General features: G+C 38.6%; 1 pseudogene; it reads left to right on the top strand.

The window, feature by feature from the left end:
• The first annotated feature begins 5546 nt into the window (after positions 1-5546).
• Positions 5547-10557, top strand: part of LOC121989509 — an 89862-nt pseudogene continuing 84851 nt past the window's right edge.

Below are 10557 nucleotides of genomic sequence, written 5' to 3'. Positions count from 1 at the left end.
TTTTCCGTTGGCGCTTTCTTCTTTAAGTCTGACGTCCATTGTTCTGGATTAAGCAGATTTTCGGAGTTGTCAACTGGCGATTTATAGGCTTTTGTGACGCTAAGTCATTGGTCGAAGTCCGTCTTCAAGTAAACCTCCATCCTTTTTTTCCAGTACGGAAAGTCGTCTCCGTTGAATATGGGAGGACGCACCGTACTGAAACCTTTGATCTGAGACATGATGACCCTGCACACAATAAAGCAGCAACAAACATAATCTCAAGACTTGGTCTTGAATTAGTAGTGCAGGAAGAATTAAGAATAAAAAGAACCAAATTGGTGTTGCACCAATTTAGATTTAATTGCAACAAAAAAAAAATTCCCAAAAAGGTAATAATACCAGTTTGGAATGATGCGAAAAAATTGAAAATCTGGAAGAGAGAAAAAAATTGGAAAGAAACGTCACCCCCTTGTCTGACTGATGGTTGTACCAAGTCAGAGCGGTACCTGCTCTGATACTACTTGTTGGATTGTGAATTTCGATAGAAAGGGGGAGGGGTGAATATCGATTTAAAAACTTTCGTCGAAAATAGTTAAGCGCAGCGGAAAATATAAGTGAAAAGAAACAAGGCTAACATAAGTTCTTTTTACTTGGTTCGGAACCTGTGTCGACTTGTATTCCAAGGCCCGCACTCGTCGAGTACTTTCGTTGGACAATTCACTAGCAATTCGGAAAATGATTACAATTGAAAGTACAGTTTCTAATGAAAAATAAGGCAGTACCGACAAGGAAGAAATTAAAAGAAAAGAGCGCGTTGTCGGAGTTTCGCAGCGTCGCAGGAGCACAAGTGAGCAGATCGTTTGTTCTGAGTTGTCTCTGAAGCTCCACCCCTGACCCTTCTTTTATAGGATGCTCGGGGCGCCTTAGTGTGACGTAGCCGACCCAACCAGCGAGCTCCGCATGTTGACGCCGCGAATTAGATAAATTTTGACTCTGGGCGCCCGAACAACCTTTCTTCAGAAACTCTTTCTCCTGCAAGACAAGGTTAGTTCGAGGCAATGTATATCCTGCAAAACAAAGTGTTAGCACAATTTATAATTTGACAAAAAGAGTATTAATTAGATTCCGTCTCTCCGAGACCGAAATCTAGTCAAGATCTCGACTTAGAGTTCCGAAATGATTCTAAGTCGGATCGACGCCTAAGTTCCCTTCCCGGGAACGCGTCCTCACAGTCACTCTCCTCCAGTGACTTACCTTTACTTACCTGCCAGACGTCCGGTCAGCCCTTCGACCCGTCTGGACTTCGTGCCAGCTATCCGGTCAGCCCGTCAACCTAGTTGGACTTCGTGTCAAATGTCCGGTCAGCCCTTCGACCCATTTGGACTTCGTGCCAACTATCCGGTCGGCCCGTCGACCTAGCTGGGCTTCGTGCCAGACATCTGATCAGCCCGTCGACCTGTCTGGACTTCACCTGCACACTTGGTCAGAGTGTTAGATCAACAACAAAACTAACTTAATCTAATTTGTTATTCATCAAAATCTGAGTTAGACCGTTAGTGCTAACCGCGCCAACAACACGCTCTTCCAACTCGGTGTTGCTCAATTTCAAGACTTGATCATAGAAGCTTTTCACATGATTTGATGTGCACATAAAAAAGAAAATCTTAAGTTAGCTATAATATAAAGCAAAGATAGAAAATTCTTACCAAAATAAAATTAGAGCTCGACGTCAATAGGGCTTAACTCGAAGCAGATGAGAAGTCCCTCCTCGAGCAAAAACTTGATGTCAAATTGAAGGTCAGATAGACTGCCCATTACTATCATATAAGTGTCCCCTGACTTATAATCGCTCAGTCTTGGCGCTTGGCCAATTTCATTTGCTAACCAGTGGGTAATATAAAGAGAGTAGTGTTGAGACCGATGTGCCCGCTAGAGGGGGGGTGAATAGCGTCTCACCAAAATCGATGGCTTCCTACGTATTCGTTAGTTGCACAGCGGAATAATACGAAACTAAATACGAATATAAAAGCTAAAAGACAAATAAAGGAAATGCAAACCAATGCACGTCAATGTAACGTGGTTCGGAGATAACTTGCTCCTACTCCACGACTGTCCGTAAGGTGGACGATCCCGATCCTTCGGTGGATTAACCCCCGGCAAACTCCGGCTACTCAAGCAACTCCTTGTGGGTGGAGAAACCTCACCACAACACCAACCAAGAACACTTGGACACAAGAGAACCTTGAGCACGTTTGGTGACTACTAATTAGGCTTTAACCAAGTCTAATTTCGTCACCTTGGCCGGCCATCCCAAGCTCCTTCTTATAGAGCTTGGAACAAATCAGTAAGCTGATTTGCCCGTTACCAGTCGACTGGTCCTCGCACCAGTCGACTGGTGTCAGCCCAACGGCTCTCTACAGTGCACCAGTTGACTGCTACAGTCACCAGTCGACTGCTACAGTACTGCTACAGTAACGCTATAGAATTGCTACGGTGTTGCTACAGTACTGCTATAGTAAACCCTAATTCTAGGATTTTACCTCGAGTACATTCACTCAGCACTCGTTCTCGCCCGACCAACCTAGAACTAGCCTTCTAGCCTCCTCCATCAGCCTTGCGTCCCTCAGATGCCTCCCCATCCTTCACGTCTTGCCTTCTGGAGCTTCCATCGGCCTTGTTATTGTTGTCGGGTCTTCCTTTACCAAGAGGTCGTGCCTCCGGGACTTCATCCATTGCCAAGTCACACTTGGACTTACGCTGCCAAGACTACATGCTTGGACTTACACCGCCAAGACTCATCCATGGACTTTCCTCCTTTGCCAAGATCACACTTGGACTTACGTTGCCAAGACTACATGCTTGGACTTACACCGCCATGACTCACCCTTGGACTTTCCTTGTTGTACCTGTATCCTGCACACTCACAATGCATATCAAATACAACAATAAACCTAACTTAAACCTTTGCCCAAACATCAAAACTTAGGGCACCTAGATTGCTCCAACAAGTAGGAGGTTGGATGAATACATAATGAGATTTCTATCCCTTATATGAGGTCGGTAGTTCAACCAGGAAGTAACAGTGAGGTCTGAATGTGAAGTAGAAGATCCCAACACCCATCTTCTTTGGGTAGAAGAAATATAAAAGGCCTAGGGTGTGAGGGGTATTTGGTACAAATGGAAGGTATTGACCACACCCTAGAGCAATTGAAAAGAGTTGAATGCTAGCTGTTGGAAGGAGATATGAAAGTACTGGGAGATCTCTGTAAAGAAACTCGAGACAAAATCGGAGGTCACCTAACAGTCGACCCCTAAAAAAAGTGACGAGATCGGGAGGAGAGGGATGCAGTCGTTCAATGACACTCGGGATTACCATTTAGTGGTCGGTTAGGATTTCGAACTACAATCACAGTTGGTCTAAATCCCCTATTAAAATCTTACTCCAGCTATGTGTACCAAAGGGTGGAAACACTCTCCATGGATATGAATAGAAGAGTAGATTAAATAGACATGAGAAAATAATAGAGCATCAAGGGTCGAAGTACTAGGGTCACGAGAAAACTCATAGCTACGAAGAAAAACAATGGAGACGCAAATGGACATTGCTGCTAGGGCTTGAAAACGATGAAGGAAAATACGACGACATTCTCCCCTCTGTAACCCTAATAAAGCCCGAGCCTACATCCTTAGCCGACCAATTTAGAAGCAAAAAAGGCGCGATATTATATGGAGCTGTTAGATCAAGAACTCGAATCCATAAAATTTCAACAGTCTCCTTGAGTTGATATCCTAGGCATGATGTTACCACATGTCAACCTTGGATGGGTCAACATTGATGGTCGATGGGACATGCTAATCATGATCTAGATATGCCATTGCATATATCACTCACATTAACGACACATAATTTACAGATTTTCTAGGCAAGTACCAGTGAAGCGATAAGGTTCTTCAACCACGTTAGACCTAGAGATTAAATGGAATGGTGGAACAAATCACATTGCAGACTAGTTATTCAGACACAAACTTCTTTCTACTAGACTCGATGGAGAGACTTATGATGTGGAGGATAGTAGAGGTCTACATGTGACAAGGTTCATTCTAGTTGCCTAGTTAATGGTCAAGCAGAGATGGAAGTCAAAATGGACTCTTGACACTTGACTCCTTGGGCTCAGTTATCTGGACTCCTTCAGTTTGATCTACTCGACTCCTTGGGATCAGCTCCCTCAGCTCGTTCAATTCGGTCTACCTGACTCCTTGGGCTCGATCAGCTCCCTCAACTCCTTTAGTTTGGTCTACCTAACTCCTTGGGATATGCTCCCCTGACTTTTTTAATTCGGGCTTCTTTAACTCCTTTAGCTTAGCTCTGGCTATCTGATAAGCCAACGCTCAACTTAGCTCCACCGATCTAACAAGCCAACGCCACTCATCTCGTCTTTATTCGCTCGTCTTCACCGATCCCCTAATTATTTCACCCTTATCAATTTGACATTTTTTTGCTTAACAAGTCATGCCCTTTTGCTCAACTATTTCAATATTATGTTGGTTGGCCTAGCACATGGGCTAGCATGTCATAAGAGATAACACGTGAGTTGTCAGAACAAGTGTAACAGTGTAATTATTGAAGCATGACTCCACAAGATCTTCTATAAGTATAGAATATGGGCGACATGATTGTATGATACGATAGCGATACAATAGGGCATTTTTCCTATTATGATATGACATTCAATTAATGAGGAAAGAGACACTGTTCTTTCTCCAATAGCGATATAAAAGGGAGCTCGCTCCTACATGCCAAGTACACATGCTCATGCATATACCCACATAACCATTACATCTTCTCCCTCTCTCTCGTCAAAGACTAATTTGAGCATTCGGGTGATCGAGTTGGAGCAATCCTAACCTCCATTCTAGCTCTCCTTTTCCCTCATTGACATTTTTGTTGATCTAGCTCTCTCCTCCATGTTCTTCCTTGAAGTTCGACAACTCGATCAACATTCAAGACAACCCACTAATGACTCACTCGTTGACGATCTCAAATAGGAATAATAATAATAATAATAATTATTATTATTATTTATTCAATATTTATTTATAAATATCAAAATTATAAAGAGTCTGAGTCTCATTTTGACCTTTACCAAGGATCAAATAGAAAATCACACCATCATCAGTCTAAGATCAAAATGAGTTGGAACTAATTTCTTTACCATAATATTAAAGTTTCATTATTTTTTTTTGATCAACTATATTTTTACAATATGTATAAACACTTTTTTATTAGACAAAAATAATTGCTGTAATATATGAGTATTATAATTTCTTATCATCCCAATTTATGTTCAACTAATACATATCTTTACTTATGACCTTGACTCATAAACATATTGGTAAACGTAACCTAGTCAATTCTGACTAGTTTGTGTTGATTAATCGATATATTTGAATTTTTTCAACAATTGTGAATAATACGTAAATTACTATTTTAATTTACTAACATTAGCAAGCAAACAGTCATTAGTTTTATTATGTGTTATTTCCTTAAATATTTGCTTCAAGCATCATTTTGTCAATCCGGCATTAATCCTCTCCTCTCCTCTCCTCAACGCCTCCTCTCTCTCTCTCTCGACCATTTTCTCTCGCCTTTAGATCGTCGCCTCTCCCGCCTCCGTCTCCGCTGCGCTTCCACGACTAGCGAGATTTGTTTTTCTCGATCCCGTTCTCTCGCCGTCGACGTCTGCGAGATCATCTACTAACTCGCTTTCATTTCAAGTTCGTCCGCTTCACCGGCAATCAGGTCTTTGAGTCCTTCGATCCCTGGCCTAGGTCTCCCGCTCCTTCCTTGTCTACTTCGAGATCCATGCCGCCGCCATCAGGAACCTCGAGGATCGCCATCCCGCCATACTCTGTCCCCGCTTTGGTGAAGCGCTCGCCTACTTCATGGATCGTAGTCTTCTTGGGCATGGATGTTTAGCGTGCCCTATTAATCCGTTCCTTCAGGAGGCACGATGTTTGAAGCTCACGTAAGAATTTGCTCGATCGTTTTCAGTTATTTTGTGATTTATTTCCAGAATTCTCGACGAAGGGAAATAATTAGCGGGGTTTCTGCTCTTTATCGGTTTCTGTGGGTTTCTATTACTTATTCATCTTCCGGGCGACGGACTGTGCAGTTAGGGCACCTCGGATCAGAAATACAAACACGTCCCGTTCCATTTACTACAACATCATTAGTAATTTGTCACTAGTAACAAAAATGTAAATCCTGAACTTCATCATTGGCCAGGGGTCGAGACAGAGTTAGTTATAGAATCTAAATTATTTGTTTTGATTAGTTATAGAATCTAGTTTATTTATTTTGATCTAATTGAGTGTTTGACATACCTAGCCTCAAATTGACATGGATCTGATTTTGTTATAGTAAAAATTACAACGAAGAAATAGCTAACAGTATCTAGACTCTGTTTTATTAACAGTATAACAATCAATTTATGAAATCTATTGCACTAGAGGTTATTTATCTGAGCACAAAAATATGTCAGTGGCGGGAAGATGTTGAAGCAACAGTACTAGTAATGATTCATACATCCATTGATAAACACTATGTTCTCCTTTGGTATAGTCTTGTGCTATGAGTTAAGATTCTGAGGCAAGCCACAGAAATAGATAAGTGAATAATATAAAAGGGATTGTGTGAAATTATATTTGTAATTTGCACCTCTTGAGAAATGAATTTTAGATTAAAACATTTTTGTTAGAACAATGACTTTCTCAACAGGTTTGATTTTCATTTTTATTTTTCATTTGTTTTTATAAATCTACAACCAGATTAGTTGGTGATACTAGATAAAAACAATATACTGAAGCATTTGCAGGGTCTGTAGCATTTTCATGAAATGTAAAGGTTGATAAAAACAGAAATCTGTTATAAGGTTGTACCCTGTCACTTATTTAAACACTGAACATGTAACCACTTTATATGCACGTTAGGACCTTGATCATAGAGAGAAGGGTGGCTCCTCTAGTTATTTATTTATTTATTTTTTTGTAGCATATGTTTAACAGATTTTCACTGGTTTCATTTTGAGCATTTTACTGAACCATTTATTAGAACAGTAACTATTGTTCATTCCATTTCTTGGATGATTAATCATATTCTAATGCTAGTTCATGTTAAAATTCTAAGTCGACAAGCTCTCACTTTTCCCCCCCTTTTTAACTACCCTAGGTTTTGTATCTACTTCGGAAATATTTGGGAGAGTACGTTGAGGGACTTTCTGTCGATGCTCTAAGAATAAGTGTTTGGAAAGGTTGGTAAAATCATTTATAAATTCGTTGCTGTGTATTTCAAAATCGCTTTCTATGGTTTCCTTCTACTTCAGTTGCTTACATTTCCTGCTTTAAATTTGTTGTATATTGTTTATTTGAACTGGACTTAGATTATATGTTCACTGCTCCATGCCACCCTTAGCTATTACATATATTTTTTTATGTTTACCTTTTCAATTGATATTATTTTTAATTCTTAGTAAATAATCCTCGATCCCACCTAGTAGGATAAGGCTTGGTTGTTATTGTAGCAGTAAATAATCCTCCTTTTGGTTCAATCTACCAACTAGTAGACATGCCTAAGTGTGCATAATCTTGATGCAACAATTACTAATAATTAATTAGAGAAAAATATAAAGGTAGATAGTATCTCTATGCGGCAACTAACCCTATTATGAAATTGGTAGGTAAAACAAGGATTAAGCACAAATATGCCAAATAGAAATACAACAAGAAGATGATCATCAACATGGGTACATCATCAACACCATCAGCAATGTTACCACACATCACTATGTCTCAGCAACTAATAGGTGCATTACATCACTAATCACTATATCACTACAACCAACCTACACGAGTGTGTATGATAAACAAAAACGGAATGAAAAATTCAAACACCTCTTGCACACATCTTAAATCATGATATATAATTAAAATCATGGGCAATCATGAACCCAAATCATTCAAGTTTACCCACTCACTCCTTTAGAGTGGTACATGCTAGCCCAACAGGAGTATAAATATACACACTATTGTCAGTTTCTGTTGTGTCCAAACATCGAATTGAAAGTCTATACGAATAATCAATATATAAGGATTGGAAGCCAAACAATCAGTTCCAAAAACAAAATGGCCAAAGTCTTTGATCATGACATTACTACCATTAATAATCCTCACATATCAACCAACACAACTAAGTATGATGCAAACATGACATCATGATTCACCAATATCAACATGATACACCGCCACAATGCATTACAATCCTGAGAACATGTATAATAATCACTATAATCAACATAGATCATGTGACTCCACATGAATGCAAATTAATGAAAATCAGCAATCTTATGGCATGAGCAATGGATGCATATAAGAGTACAATTAATTTAGAACAAGCCAAACAGAAGATGCAATAAGAAAAATTGAGGTTCTTTGTCGGACTTCATTTAAGTCATGTTCCATCTAACTCACATTTAGATGAGACTTTACTCTTAAGTCATCGGGACCGAGTCAAATCAAAGTGAACCCTCAAATTTGCCCATCCAACAGGTTTATAGTTTATCTAAAACCTCTGCACTTGGAGTCACACTAACTATGAATCTGACACCACTCAATAATCACACATCACACATTATATATTAAACAACCAATATTTGATTCATAAGTGCCTTCGAGCATGGTGCAGCGGTAAGGCGTTTGATGGATTCTTAGAGTACCATGGTTTGAACCATTTGGGGCATGCAACAAAGCTAATAATTGATGGAGCGGCTGTGCCAATGACACAATGTACGATTACTCAATTAACAAACATACGCGCCTCTACAATGGGGGTGAGCTATGGAGGTTGACTACTGATGTGAGCGCTTCCAGATTTACCCAGTGGGCTAACTAGGGGAAAGTCGCTCATCTCCTAGAATAATCGGGTCTGAATACATGCCTGAATTAAAAAAATATATAATTTGATTCATAAGATGATATAATATTTAAATTTTCATGTTGAAGGGGAAAATTTACTTTTTGATATTAAAAATGATCAATTAGCAACAACAACTACCAAACCTTATCCCACTGCGTAAGGTCGGCTATATGAATCCTTTTACGCCATTGGACTCTATCTTCTACTATATCATCATCTATATTTAAATAAATTTTATTTTGTTTTATTGTTGCTAACCAAGTCTTTTTTGATCTTCTTCTTCCTCGTTTGATATGCATATTTGTTATAGTTTGCATCGCCTAACTGGAGCATTTATCGTACCATCTTAAACGCGTCTCTTGGAGTTTTCCCAAAATAGATGCAACTCCGACTTTTTCTTTAATGTTCTCATTTCTTATTCTATCCATTCTCGTATGTCCACATATCTACCTTAACATTCTCATCTCTGCAACTCTCATCTTCTACTCATATGCTCTAGTCATATCTCAACATTCAACTCCATACAACATAGCAGGTCTAACTGCGGTTTTATAGAATTTTCCTTTAAGTTTTTTTTAGAGGTACTTTATGGTCACATAAAATACCCAATGCTCTCTTTCAATCATCCTGCTTATATTTTGTGTAAGACATCTCTCTTAATCCCTCCATCGTTTTGCAAAAATGATCATAAATATTTAAACCTCTCGGTTCCGGGCAACTCATCATCTCTTATCTTAACAATTGTCTCATTATGTCTAATATTGCTAAATTTAAATTCCATATTTTTTGTCTTTATTCTATTAAGCCTAAAACCTTTCCCTTATAATGTTTCCCGTCCATATTCTAGTTTAGCATTTACTCCTTCACGTGTTTCATCTACCAAAATAATATCATTTGCAAACAACATGCACCTCAGTACTATACCTTGAATGTGTGTATTGAGTTTGCCCATAATTAGTGTAAAAGGATAGGGACTTAGAGCTGATTTTTGATGCAACTCTATCTTTATTGGAAATGCTTCCATTACTCCACCTGAAGTTTTATTTTGGTCGTTACATTCTCGTACATATTCTTAATTAGTTCAATATATGTTACGCTAACACCTCTCTTTTCTCGAATTCTCCATATAATTTCTCTTAGAATTCTATTATATGATTTTTCTAAGTCAATGAATACCATGTGTAGATCTTGTGTTTACTCTTGATATTTTTCAATTAGTTGTCTAAGAAGATGTATAAATTTTATTGTCGACCTTCCAGGCATGAACCCAAATTGTTTTTTAGTCACCGTGGGTTCCTTAATCTCTTTTCTATTACTTTTTCCCAAAGTTTCATGGTATGACTCATTAAATTTCTATACTCATTTGACCTACTTAAATTATTTAAGTTAAGTTGGTCACCTAAACTTTCATTAAAAAGTTGATGAAAATATTTCTTCCATCGCTCTTTTATTTTTCCATCGTTTACTAGTAGCCTGTTATATTCATCTTTAATACATTTAATTTGAATAAGATCTCTTGTCTTCCTTTCTCTCACTTTAGCTATTCTATACATGTCTCTTTCCCCTTCTTTTGTTTTCAATTTTTGATATAATCGTTTAAAAGTTTT

The sequence above is a fragment of the Zingiber officinale genome, chromosome 6B, assembly GCF_018446385.1.
Source record: "Zingiber officinale cultivar Zhangliang chromosome 6B, Zo_v1.1, whole genome shotgun sequence".
Taxonomy (NCBI): Eukaryota; Viridiplantae; Streptophyta; class Magnoliopsida; order Zingiberales; family Zingiberaceae; genus Zingiber; species Zingiber officinale.
This window is presented reverse-complemented; position numbering and strand designations above follow the sequence as displayed.